General features: G+C 52.8%; 1 protein-coding gene across 4 annotated transcripts in view; it reads right to left on the reverse strand.

Moving 5' to 3' along the window:
- LOC147684291 (membrane-associated guanylate kinase, WW and PDZ domain-containing protein 1-like) overlaps positions 1-14124 on the reverse strand; it is a 257214-nt gene that overhangs the window by 103619 nt on the left and 139471 nt on the right. The window lies entirely within an intron of this gene.

Here is a 14124-nt window from a genome sequence, read left to right on the forward strand (position 1 = left end):
AATTGGTATCAGGCAGAAAGCCAGTGCTGTGAGAAATCCTTTTATAAAGAATCTTTTTTAGTTTTAAAAACATTTTTATTTGCATTTTATTCATCCAGAACATAACAATCATGTCATTCTTAGTCACTAAGTCAGTCCCATCCACCCGACCCACCAGGCATCTCCGTTAAAAAGAAGCATTCCCCTTCCTCAAAGACCATCCCTCTAGGATCTTGTTTGGGTCCCAATCAGTCTCGTCGCAGTTTTGCTTCATATGCACCCTTTAGAGCCCTCAAATGGACCCCCCCCCTCGCCTGATTTCAGAGGCCACCATCTAGGCCATGGTACCGTCTCCACTTGCCCCATACCCTTCCAAATTTCGTTGGGCACCCCGCGCCTTATAGGTGATTTTTCAGCTGCCGTATACAAGTCCAGCCCTCTCCTCAATTGCTCCAGTTGCGGTAGCTCCGTCACCCCCCCACTTCCTTGCCACATCTCTCTTGGCCACCACTAGGGCCAGGACCAGAAAAATCAGCATTGGGCGTCCAAGATCCACATCATTGGTCATGCCTAGCAAGACCAGCTTAGGGTCCGACGGCAGGGCAGTCTCCAGCACCTCACTCAGCTCTCCCAGGATCTCCCCCCAGTAAGTTTGGAGTATGGGGCAGGAACAGATGGTGTGGTAGAAATTCCCTCCACTGTGGCCACATCTCAGGCGGCTCGAGTCTACCGCCCTCCCCATCTTGTGCAGCTGCTCCCTATCAAAATAGGTCCTGTGAAGGATATTATATTGGATAAGCCTCAATCGGGATTTAATGGCTACCTCCCTCGGGTGCATCAGTACCCTGTCCCAGTCCACATCATCCATTTCCCCCACGTCTGCCTCCCACTTCCCTCTGAGTGTAACCAACCCATTGGGTATGTTATTCATCAGTGTTCTGTACGTTAGGGAGACCGCCCTGTCCGGGATTTGTTCCTGTAGAAGGCGGCCTTCCAGGGGTGCATATTGAGGGAACGTCTCCAGCCTGGTTCCCTCCGTTCTCCATGCGTGTCTCAACTGTGCATACTTAAAATACTGAGTTCGATACAGTCGGAATTCCGTCATTAACGCTTGAAATGGCTTCAGGGCCCCTCTCGCGATCACGTCTCCCAGTGTCGAAATCCCTATATCATCCCATCTCTGAAACCCTTTAAGCTTATTCAATTCGGTCAACCAGGCACAGTGCCATAGTGGTGTTTGCCTAGTCGGCTTCTTCTCCCAGCCTATACGTTTAGTCGCCCGATTCCATACTGTCAGGGTGAGCCTGGTGGCCGTGAGCAAGGCCCCTTTCCCTTTGCCCCCGTACAAGTAGTAGGTGCATGTACGGGCCGCCATACCTCTTCTCTCTAATGCGTACGTGGGATGCGTAGCGGGAGCATGGAGCCAGCCATTAATCGGGACCAGGTGTTCCGCCCAATAGTAGGCTTCTATGTTGGGTAGCGAAATCCCACCACTATACTGATGTCTGTTGAGGGTCGCCAACGCCACCCAAGGCTGCCTTCCCAACCATAGGTAGGCTCTCAACTCTGCATTTATTTCCTTAAATACCTTAGGGGGAGGGGATAGCACTCATTCTGAAAGGCATATAGAAACCGCGGTAGCGTCACCATTTTAAACATGGCCGCCTGGCCCAGAATCGTTAGCAGGAGCAGCCGCAACCTATTTGCGTCGTCCACAAAATTATGAATTTTCCGCTTGATGTTCTTCTCGTAAGAGAGTGCCCTGTCTATCGTCACAAAGATCCCTAAATACTGAAAACCCACGCTCGAGGTTTGCAACCTTTCTGGCAAATCCGTCCACTGCTCCTGGCCTCGGTGGTCATAGAGTACCGACTTGTGCCAGTTTATCCATTATCCTGCATATGCTCCGTACCTTTCAAATTCCGGGAACAACGTCTTTATAGTAGTGTTGGGGCGGGTGAAATATAGGAGGACATCATCCGCATATAGGGATATTTTTTCCTCCGTTGCATCTGCCGGTCCCAGTTGAAAACCCCGAATGTCCGCATTTTGTCGAATCGCACTCGCCAGCACCTCAATAGTCAGTGCAAATAGCAGGGGAGACAGGGGGCACCCCTGTCTGGTACCCCTCCGCACCGGAAAGTCCCCAGAAAGGATCCCATTGACTTTGACTTTCGCTCTGGGATCCGTGTATAACAGCTAAACCCACTTCCGGAACCGAGGTCCAAAGCCGAACCGTATTAATACTCCGTCAAGGAAGGGTCAGAGGACTGCATCAAACCCCTTTTCGGCATCTAACGACAGGAACCAATGGGGATCCCGCCTCCAGTTCACCTCCTGGAGCCAATTATGAGTTCGTCTTAGGTTCAGTCTGGTGGCCCTATCTGGGAGAAAACCCGTCTGATCCAGGTGGACCAGTCCCGTGACTACCCCCCTTAGTCTAAGGGCTAGTACGGTCGCCAGGAGCTTCACCTCTATGTTCAAGAGGGAGATAGGGCGGTACGATGCACAGTCGTCCGCTGGCTTACCTTCCTTGTATATCGGAATTATCGTAGCCATCCGAAGGTCTGGCGGCAGCTCCCCCACCTGTACTGCCTCCTCGAAGAGCCCCAGCAGGTGGCGGGCTACTAAATCCGAGGTGTGTTTAAAAAATTCCGCCGGGAACCCATTAGGACCCGGGGACTTTCCCGCTCTCAACTTGGTTAGGGCTTCTTTAACATCATCTAGCGTGATGTCCGCCTCCAAGGCGTGCTGGTCCTCTTCCGTCAAGACTGGGAGGTCAAGGCGTGACATATATTGTAGTGCGTCTTCGGTCGTCCCTAAGTCCCTAGCGTTGTAGAATAATTTAAAATGGGTAGCAAAAGCCTCTGCTACCGACTCGTCCTCTCGCCCTAGATTCCCCTGTGTATCTCTGACCTGTTCTATCCACCGGGCATCCCTCTCCTTCCTACTGAGCCACGCTAGTAACTTTCCCGATTTGTCCCCCACATCATACAACCGATGTAGCGTGCCTACGTTTTGGCCTCCCCGTCATTATTTCCCTATAGTGGCGTTGCGCATCTGTCAACCTTCTAAGGGTCTCCGGTGTTTTATGGAGTAGATGTTTCCTTTCCAGGTCCAGTATCTGAACCTCAAGCGTCCTGGCCTCGTTTTGCGCTTTCCGAGTCTCCTCTGCTAACCTGTTCTGCGCTCTGTCTCACAAGACTGCCTTAAAGGCCTCCCAGAAGACCACCCTCGACGATACAGAGCCCTCATTCTCTGTAATGTAAGTCTTGATATCTGCCCTGATACTCTTCAGTACTGCTACATTCTGCAAATCCCAAGCCATCAACCTCCAGGTACTCCCCTCCTCCCCCCCACGGACGCCAGGAGCGGGGAGTGATCCGAGATCCCTCTTGCTAAGTATTCGGCCGTAGCATCTGCCGCCAGAGTATGTCGGGCCATGAAGATGTAGTCAAGCCTCAAATAGCTCTTATGTGCCCCCGAGGAAAATGAGTAAGCCCTATCCTCTCTGTGCATCCGCCTCCATATGTCAGTCAAGCCCAGTGCAGATATCGTCTTAGAGAGGAGAGTTGGGGTCTGGTCTCTAGACATGTCTCCTGTCCTGTCTTATGTCGGGACCATTACATCGTTAAAATCCCCTCCTATCGCTTGTAGAGTATCTGAGGTGTTAAGGAGAATATCTGTTACCCCTTTGAGCGTGGCTACTTGCAGTTTGGGGGGCATATACCGAGACCAACGTGTATTCCTCCGTCTCCAGGTGCCCCTCACACCCACAAATGTCCCCTGGGGGTCACTCCACACCTTTGTAACCTGGAATGGTGGATTCTTCTTACTCAATATGGCCGCCCCCCTGGAGCTCGTTGAGAACCCCACGTGTGCCCGGTTCTTATATGGACCCCTAACCATAAACCCACAGTTGGTGCCCTGCAGGTGTGTTTCTTGGAGCATGATTATGTCGGGCCTATCCGCTTTATGTATGCATGAACCAGTACCCTCTTTATTTTACTCCCAAGCCCATTTACATTCCAAGTTAACACCTTAACTTCCCTCCGATCCTGCGGTGTCTCTGTGTGGCTACCTGACATGAAGCTCCGATTCCCGGTGTAGGATGCCTGTATGTGGTGCTAATAGAGTGTCTGGAACACTGACTTGAATGACCTCTGCGACATGCCCAGTCCCCCACTCCCTCCCCCAACTCCCCAACCACCCACCCTGCCTCCCTCGTCCTTCCACTACACCCCCCCCGGTCCCTTCCCCTCAATCTCCCTCAACTTGAAACAAAGACAAATCCCCCCTCTCCCTCCATCCCACCTCCCTCCCCCTTCAGTCCCATCTTCCACATAAAAACAGAATCTAGGACTGTCTGGCGGAGAAGGTCTGTCACCCTCCCCCGATTCACCCCCTGCAAACCAACGTTAACAATCTATGTATGAAGCATAAGAAACATTCCCACTAGATCTACGTACAAGTGTAGAGTGGTAATACGTGAAAAACAATAGGTAGAAGGGGTGAATACAACTTGATTGCTGTCCGGTTATGAGCTAGAATCTCTTTCGCCCAGTCTGTCCCAATTCAAGAATGTGAGTCCTGAGTATCGAGCTGCGAGCCCCCGTCTGCTTAGCCATGTCCTGCTCCATCTCGTGGATTGCTGCTACCAGTGGCTGCAGTGAAGGAGCCTCCGTTTCCTCCTCTTCAGAGGAGTGGCCACCCGTGTCTTACTCCCCTTCAGAGCGGGCCTTCCTCTCCAAGCAGCGAAATCTGGACCCCATCATGTCTCCTGTGCCGGGCGGATGCCGAGTTCCGCCTCTGTCTGCCCGTCGCACTGTGCGTGGGATACGGTGTAGTCTGCACACGCAGCCTACCCCTCGATCCTCTCCGTCTCTGGGTCTTCGGTAAGCATGGGCGAATTTTGCGAATCTCGCGTTCGCGAATTCTCACGAATTTGCGGATTTTTTTTTTGTGTTAGCGCGGGTTTCTGCCAGTTCGCGAGGGTTTTTGTACAATTTCGCAAACGCGAACTTACCTGTCGGGTCGCAAGTTTTGCGAACTTGTTTCTACGTGTCCAGCCTGTTTGGGACACTCTTCTTCATCACTGCCACCCTCTGTCACCACTGCCACTCTCTGACTACTCATGCCACCCTCTGGCCCACCCATGCCACCCTCTGTTTCATCACAGCACCCTCTGGTTGTCCAGTGTACATTATTGTGGCAAAGCAAAGCACACCTTCCCTGCCTCAAGTGACCTGAATTAATTTGGGGCTGATTAATGTGTCACTGAATATTTTTTTAGCTGGCACCTGCTTCCTTGGTGCTTCCTGATTAGTGATCTTTTGCACTTGCTAAGTGCTTTCATTGTTGCAAAATTAGTTACAACACCTGCCCTGCCCCAACTGACAATAATGAATTAGGGGCTGATTAATGTGTCACTGGATTTGAACTTCCAGCCCGGCTCCTGCTTGTCTCCCTTAGCTGTAATTCTGGACCTTTGTGGCATATGTGTAACTATTCTGAGGGTCAGAGCAGGGTCACATAATAGTTGCAAGTAGGCAACTGAACTCTGGAGGGGCCCCTCAGGAAGCACTACAGGAAATGGCTACTAATGATGAGCTTGAACTTTTGAACCTGGTAAGTAGTTTCAGTTTTGCTAAGATCGTATTTCTGCAATTTAGCGCTTATTCGCGGGGCGCGAAGTTGAACTGGGAAGCCGCGAACTCACGCGAACAGTGCGAGCAAGCCATAAAATCCGCTGCTCGCGGATTTGCGGATTTTGCGGGAAATTCGCGAATCTCGCGGATTGCGAATTTACCGAAAATCCGCAAAATCCGCGAGCGGAACGGATTTTCCGCCCATACTTAGTCTTCGGCAGCCCCCACTGTGGCCCGTTGGTAGAGCCTCATTTGCCGCCCGCTCCTCTCGCCTTCTGTCCTCTGGGATGTAGGGTGCTCCTCCAACCACTGCCACGCATCTTCCGGGTGGGTGAAAAAGTGCGTCTTCTCTTTATGTATCACTTTCAATTTCGCCGGGAAAAGCAGCTAATATTGGATATGTAAGTCTCTCAATTTTGCTTTCACTAGGTCGAAGGAGCGCCTCTTTTCTTTTGCACCTCTTGGCTATAGTCCGGAAATATCATTATTTGGGCATTCTCCATTCGGATCTCCCCCATTTTTCTGGCTTCCCTCAGGATCAAGTCCCGATCAGCAAAGTTCAGGAAGCATGCGATGACTGGCCTCAGCCTCGCCCCCACTGGTGGTTTTGCCAGCAGCGCGCGGTGCGCTCGTTCAATCAGAAAGCAATTAGAGAAGTTCACCTTCGGGAAGATCTTCTGTATCCAGGAGTGTAGGAACGTCACCATGTTAGTCACTTCGAGTCCTTCTCTAAGGCCCACAAAGCGAAGGTTGTTGCGGCGGGCCCTATTTTCCGCGTCGTCCACCTTCTATTGTAGTTGGCGATGCGAGGCCTGAAGTTCTGCCACATCTTTCTTGAGGGTAGTGATGGAGTCCTCCGCCTCACCCACTCTCGTCCCGTGGTCACCCTCTCCGCTAGGTTGCGAATGTCCTGTCTCAGCACTGTGACTTCTGAGCCCACTTCCCCGATCTTGACTTCTAGCGCCGCTCGGGACGCCTGTATGTCATCTCTTGAGGCTTGTATGGCTCCCATCAAGTGCTCTATGTCCGAGCGTGGGCCTGTGGGGGCAGTGTCTGCGGGGATCTGGGCTGTGGCATACCGGTCCAGTGGCCCTTGTCGTGGGGCCCTGGCGGCCGCATCTTTTTTAACCATTCTGGGTGCCCCTGAAAGCCTGCCCCCTGCGCCGACTCCCCTGATCGATCCTTTCCTCTCCGTCTCCGGGGGGCCTACTCCGTATCAGCAAGTATGGCCCTGCTCGGTCCGGCCGTTTGTGGCTCCCCCAGTTCAGGCTGTCTGCCCGTCCCCGTGGCCTGTTCGTCCCCGATGGTCAAAGTCCCAACTGAAGTGTGCGTGGGTTTCACCTGGCTGAAGGATTGACTCTCTGTTCCCCCAGCTGGGCTCATGCTTCAGTGCTGTGCCCGCGTTGTAAGCTCTATCCCTGTGTCGGGCGGGAGGGGGAAGGATCTCCTCAGTACCTCCCCAGCTGCCAATGTCGGAGTCTTTGGGCATTTCCCCTATTTAGGCCGCCGGCATCTGCGCTGCTGTCTCCTCTGGGGGTAGCAGGCCCACTGACGCCTGCCTCGCCAGTCACTGTTCCGGTGCGGGTGCCGCCAGGTGTCGTTGGAGGGGTTCCCTCCACCCCGGTGTCCTACCTCTCTCGCCACTGGTCTGCGGCCCCCACCAGGGCGTCACCGCTGCTTCCCGCAGTCCCAATTCTTACACTGGTGCGTCGCGCCCGCAAGACGCGGGCCAATGCAGGGGCCGCTCACCTTTTCCGTTCCGGCCTACTCTGTCAGGGCTCCAGGGCCGGGTCTCGTTGTCTCGAGCCCTCCCGGCCGTGCAGTGCCCAGGGGGCTTGTTCCTGGGCCCCGTCGTCTGTCCCTCCGTCCCGGTCGGGGCACTGCCAGGCGCTCGATTCTGGACGCAGTCACTTGGCGCCCGCTGTCCACACAGCGCGGTGCCCGTCCCCTCTCCGGGCCATGCGATCTCGCCTAAGAACCCGCCTCCATCTTGGGCCCGTCTGGAGGGTCGGCGCAGACTTCAGAACGGAGATACTCCCGTTTTCGGTGTCAGGGATCTCCGATCCCAGTCCCCAAGCAGTGGCCGGACCCTTAGCGACCGTTGGAGCGTAAAAACTGGACTTTTTGGGCGGTCGATGTAAGTCGGATCGTGATCAGCTCTCCGGAGCTGCGGAGGTGTGTGTCTTATCCGGCCATGTTGTTGGCCACGCCCCCATGTGATAAAGAATCTTGACAAAGTTATTAACTTGCTCGATGTCCCAGAGGGTGTCTAAACAAAAAGAAGCTCAGAGTGTTCCTGGTGAGAACTGTTTTGTTTTTATTTATTTTTAAATTTGGATTCTGCTTCCAACTAATAAATCACAAGTTATTGTACGTGTGTTTATGTAATGCACAGTGAGAGAGAAAAAAATGCAATGTTGAATTCTTTTCTAATTCATATGTCAGTTTAGTTGCTCTTTCCTCAAACGCTGCATTAGCTCTGATCTTTCTCTGGCTCGAGGGCCCCAAACCTCCGAAATCTTCTTGCTATGTTTAGTAACACCCTCAGCTTATGCTATACATTGCGCAGCCTGTCATGTTGTCTTGTTGATTTTTGCTTGTTTGTTTCTGCTGGTAAACAGAGTGTATTGAGCTTGGCACAAGGTGCAAGTCATGGGATGCGTTCTTTGCTCTGAGTGTAACTCCCATGTCTCAGTGATTTTGGACATTTGAACCAGAACCAGAACCAGAACTCGATTTTAATTATTTCCAGTGAAACTAATTATTATTTTTTCTGATTGTAGGAGAGTAGGGTCTGCAATCCTATGATCACCCGGACTTTTTGCTTTTGTTTCACTGGTTTACGACTTTCTCGGGCTGTGGGCCTGCTAATCAGACCCACAGCCTAGCTGTTCTCTCTCTAAATTGATGCGTGTACCTTAGGTGCATTTACCAATTGGAACTGGGCCACCCTGTCAGACCCTGTAACTCAGGGCATCGGTGTACCCAGGGCCTACCAGGGGCTGAAGCATGTATTATGCCACCCCTGGATGGCCATCTCAATCTGACACAACTGGCTGCACGACAGCTGGGGCAACGTAGCGTACCCGCTCGTTGCTTTAGGTATAGTAGCCCTATATCTAACCACACAATGGACACCCGAGTTCCTATCAGACACTCCTATGGCAGGCCTTGACAATCCTGAAGGCAGAGTGCTTGGAATCGTGTGAATTGGGTTCTGGCCCGAGCCGAGCCCGGTTGCAGCTGGCGGAACCAAGACCCAATGGCTGTTCCATGATAACGCGTGCCATATCGGTAACTTCGGTATTGCGTTATCAAAGACATGTCGAGTAAGGTGTCATACGAATCGGGATGCTACCCCCTCACCAATTCTGGCGACGAGGTTAGCATTCCGCCCTTCTAGGGGGACACAACATGTATGTAACTGTGAACCCCGGTTAAAGTTAACTAAAGCCTCAGCTCCACAAAATGGATGCTGCCACCACAGACACGAGTCTGACCTCCTGCTGCTGGGAGTCCTTCCAAGCGAGGAGAGCTTGGACAAAGGGTTTCCTGTCAAGGGCGGTGTTCGCACCGTCCCAGACAGGGTTTGTGTATTCTGGGTAGGTAGGGCTTTGCGAGAAGGTGACTGTGGAGTGGCACCCCGTTGCTCAATACGCATCTGCCGGTCAGAACCAGTTCCAGGGGCGCCAGCCCCTGACCTGGGGACAGTCCGGCAGGGGAGAGGGGTGTAACTACCCCCCTTCCTGGTCCCACCCTTAGGGCAGGACCTAGTCATGTACCCACCCCTTTCTTTAGGATAAAGGCCGGAGCGGGGACCCTTCCAAATTAGATCATCTTTGAATCAAGAATACTTTCTACGAAAGGACTTCGAGACTCTTCTCAAGATTTCTCCCTTGTGGCTAAGGAGTAGTCACCCTGCACCAGCGGGCACCATCTAAGAACTCTGCGGTTTGCTGCAAGTCCTTCCTCAAGGAATCCGACAGCCCAGCTCGACGAGAACCGGCTTCCCTGGCACCTCTGACCTCTACCCACGTCGTCAGCTCAGCTGAGATCTGTGGGTGTGACGAGACCTCGAGGGACCGGCCATCATCAAAACCTGCACGCTTTCTTAATCAGCACGACCATCGAAGCAGTTCTCTGGTGAGTGCTCTGGGGTCCGAGAAGCCCCGACCCTGAGCCGCTCCAGCACCGAAGCGCAGTCTCCCAGCATCTCCACGATCTGCGTGGGGCCCTTCTGCTGGCTGCTCAGCACGTTGTCAGGTCACTAGCCGCTGGCTTGTGCCCTTCTCTGACGACATCCGACAACCAACGCTGCTGGTCTGGTTGCTCCAGACTGGCCCTTGCTTCCATCTTTGAGAGAAGCACCCCGGACCCTCCTGGTCTACTCAAGACGCCATTTTAGGCCCACCCCGTGGCCCTGAAATCTGCCAAGGCTTGTTGCCCCAATCCTGGGCCCAGCGACGCCGACAGCATCAACCTTCGTGGGACAGCTCGCACCTCCATCCTGGTCGCCGACAACGCCTCCTGGTCCGTGAGACTGCAGAGCCTAGCGTCGCCCACTCACCTAGTCGAGGTGACGGCCAACCGGTGCCTTCCTGGTACCCTCTGACTACTGGTTAGTAGTACGAACTTGGTCCCCTCTGCTTTCAGGTATCAACGATCTCTGATCCAGGCTTGGATCTCTAGGAACTATTGAGCACTGGTCGCCGGCCAGCAACTCCTTTTCTTCCGGCTCCTGGCTCGTCAGCGAAGACCCCGACGCCTGTAAGACTTGTGCAGCCGCAGCCCTCGTGGCTAGGTAACTTCGGCATTTCGGTGCCTGCATAGCCTCCTTACTCTAGGGTCCCGAGTCCCTCGCTTCCGACTTGCCTTATCGGGTCCGCCCGAGACCACTAAACTTCCCGTGTCCTCGGACACTTGTTTAAATTGTGCACTTGAAGTATTTTCCTAAGAGTTTTGGTTTGTGCTTAGTACCCTGTCCTCATAAAGAGTCCAGGGCTGTTGTGATTCTTAATAAATATTCTGTTTATTTTCATAACACTTGTGTGGTGTCCTTTCACTTGGGGTTCAAGGGGTATGTGATGATATAACAGCTGGCTTAACACGCCCTCTAGAGTTTAGCCCGAAGACTGCTCGTATCCACGCTACTAGGATAGCTGGTCTAAGGTTGACTTACAACCAATCACCATAAGGGTCGTTTGGAACGATACATAGCGGTCGCTAGAATAGCGAACGCTGCATATCGGGCCAACTTCTCACATTGGTGGCAGCGGTGGGATTTGAGCTTGCTGTTGTTTTACCACGCGTATCCTAAGAACATCTTGTGAAAGATCGCATAAGTACTCCAGGTACATATAACCTAGCTTAGAATACTCTGAGTTCTACTGAACCAGCTGTTGTAGCTCTTCAAGGCTTAGCACACCTTGGCTGCAACTCTTAGCAAGGGCTCAGTAGGTAAACCCATAGTGTAGGTAGGTGCATCACTTACACCACACTAGAAACAGCATGTCGGACAAAGGCGGAAACTCTGAGTCTCCCCTCGTGTCAGTCGACCTTCCACAGGTCACCTCCAGATATGCTGCGCTTAGCTTTCATGAGATGCGACAGATCTGTACGTCTCGAAAGATAAAGCAGGGTGCAAACCCTACCATTCCGTTTCTGATTGGTCTCTTAGAGACTTATGTTGCCAGGAAGGCGGGTAACACCGACCATTCTCATCCCGAAATGGAAATGCCTCCCCTCGAGGGAACCCGAGGTGACCCTGACCTTATCCATCTCTCTGCCGAGGGCGAAGAGGAGGACGAGGAACCAGAGACATCTGGGGACGAGGCAGACAAAGGTCCAGTCATAGTTAGTCAGCTAACTCAGGACAACTTAAGCCGGCACGAGATTGGTACTAGGAGACCCCTGGGGCCTCTCTCGGGCCAGCTTAACATTGGGAACGGACGAGTTAGGTCTCTGTCGAGAGGCTCTAACAGATCCGCTCGAACCAATGGCTCTCGAGGTTCTGCTCGAAGAGGGATGACATCACCTCAGAGGAGAATGTACGAAGCAAAGGAGCGGGAAGTCAATCTGCGGATCGAAAGGGAAGAACTTGCCCTAGCCAAAGAGAGACTCGCCTTTGCCCGAGAGCAAGAGTTGGGTGGGACGATTCCCACTGGTGGCAGCATTCCCCCACGGGAACCCAGGAGTTTAGACACTAAGCACCTGAATAAGATAGTGCCCCCCTTTAAGCAAGGGGACGACATCCACAAGTGGATTACTGCTTTGGAGCGGGCCTGCACTGTACAGTGCGTCCCCCAGAGTCAGTGGGCAGCTATCTTGTGGCTCTCCTTTGAAGGTAAAGGTAGAGATAAGCTCCTCACCACAAGGGTCGAGGACGCTAACAATTACCAGATCCTGAAGAACACACTGATTGATGGGTTCGGCCTAACCACTGAGCAGTACAGGTTGCTGTTCAGGGATACCCAGAAAACTCAGTCTCAGGACTGGTCTGATTTCGTTGATTGTGCCACTAAGGCTTTTGAGGGCTGGTTGCTGGGCAGTAAGGTTACTGATTACCAAGGATTGTATAATTTGATCATGCGAGAACAGATTTTAAACAATTGTCAGAACCAGTTGTTGCATCAGCACCTTGTCGACTCGGATCTGACCTCTCCCCAAGAATTGGGAAAGAAGGCAGACAGATGGGTCAGAACAAGGGTTAAGCAAAACCAGGGCCAGAACCAGGGTGGTCAGAAGAAAGCAGACCAGAAGGGTAAAGATTCGAAAGGGGAGCAAACTGACCAGAAGTCTTCGACAGGTCCCCAACAACCCAAAGAGGGGGGGGGTCAGGCTTCCCAGAAAAAGAAGAATCAAGAAGGTCAATCGAAAAGGTGGTGCCAATACTGTAAAAGTAAAACTCACTGGTTTAGTGAGTGCACCAAGAAAGGAGGGCAGACTCCTGCTACTGCAGCCCCTACGGCACCTGTGCCCCATAGTACAGCCAGCAGTAGTAGTGCGCCTCCCAAGGGACTAGTTGGGTTAACCTTGGGTTCTGAGGGGTGTGACGGCTTAGCTGGTACACTCACTCAGGCTGTCCTTGTCTGTACAGGGGATGTGGATATATCCCCTGATATCAGTCCCAATACTTTGGGCAAATACCGACAGACGCCTTTAATAAATGGAAGAATGGCTCAGGCCTATAGGGACACTTGTGTCAGCGTCACCATGGTGACGCCTAACTTTGTGGACCCTGGACAGATCATGCCAGGTACAGAATTCCTGGTGACCAATGCCAGCAACGCCACTACCAGTCATAGTATGGCGATTGTTGCTTTCTCCTGGGGAGGGGTAAATGGCCAGAAAAAGGTTGTTGTTAGTTCAGACCTCCCAGTGGATTGTTTGTTGGGCAATGATTTGGAGTCATCACGATGGTCAGAAGTGGAGCAACGGACTCACATGGAGATGTTAGGCTTGCCAACACACGTGTTTGCTGTGACCAGGTCACAGGTCAGACGATGCCCCACTGAACAGGTGCTGGATCCTGGAACAACGGACCAGACACCTCCCAAGAAGAGGAGCAGTCGGGTTAAGGCTTCGCCTTCCCCCTTGCCCCAGGTCGAGGATCAGGACTCAGAGGAGGCTGACCTCCAGGAATTGCGGGAAACTGAACCTAAAGAACTCGAACTTGATCAAGTTGAGTTTCTGGGCTCAGGGGGACCCACACGAGAGGACCTGGGGAAGGACCAGTTAGGCTGCCCTTCTCTTGAACCCCTCAGACAGCAGGCTGCTGCTGAGGCTGCTGGGAACGCCACAGGTACCCACAAGGTATACTGGGAAGATGGACTCCTGTACACTGAGACAAGAGACCCCAAGCCTGGCATGACCAGGAGGCTGGTTGTCCCCTTGTCTCAGCGTGGTTTCCTCCTTACCTTGGCCCACGAGATTCCCTTAGCAGGACACTTAGGCCAGACGAAGACGTGGGACAGGCTTGTCTCACACTTTCACTGGCCTCACATGAACGAAGATACCAAGGAGTTTTGCCGCTCCTGTGTCACTTGCCAAGCCAGTGGTAAGTCAGGTGGCACGACAAAGGCCCCCCTTATACCAATGCCTGTGGTGGGGGTGCCCTTTGAACGGGTGGGGATTGACATCGTCGGTCCCATGGAACCACCAACAGCATCAGGGCACAAGTTTATACTGGTGGTAGTGGATCATGCCACCAGGTATCCTGAAGCTATTCCCCTTAGGACCACTACAGCGCCTGTTGTGGCAAGAGCCCTAGTTGGAGTATTCTCCAGAGTGGGCTTCCCTAAGGAGGTCGTCTCCGACAGGGGTGCAAACTTCATGTCAAGCTACTTAACTGCTATGTGGAAGGAGTGTGGTGTCAACTACAAATTCACTACACCCTATCATCCACAATGCAATGGGCTTGTTGAGAGATTCAACAGGACCCTGAAAGGGATGATTCACGGACTACCTGAAAAGCTTCGGCGTCGATGGGACGTCCTGA

This window comes from Lissotriton vulgaris, chromosome 10, assembly GCF_964263255.1.
Source record: "Lissotriton vulgaris chromosome 10, aLisVul1.2, whole genome shotgun sequence".
In the NCBI taxonomy this organism is placed as follows: domain Eukaryota; kingdom Metazoa; phylum Chordata; class Amphibia; order Caudata; family Salamandridae; genus Lissotriton; species Lissotriton vulgaris.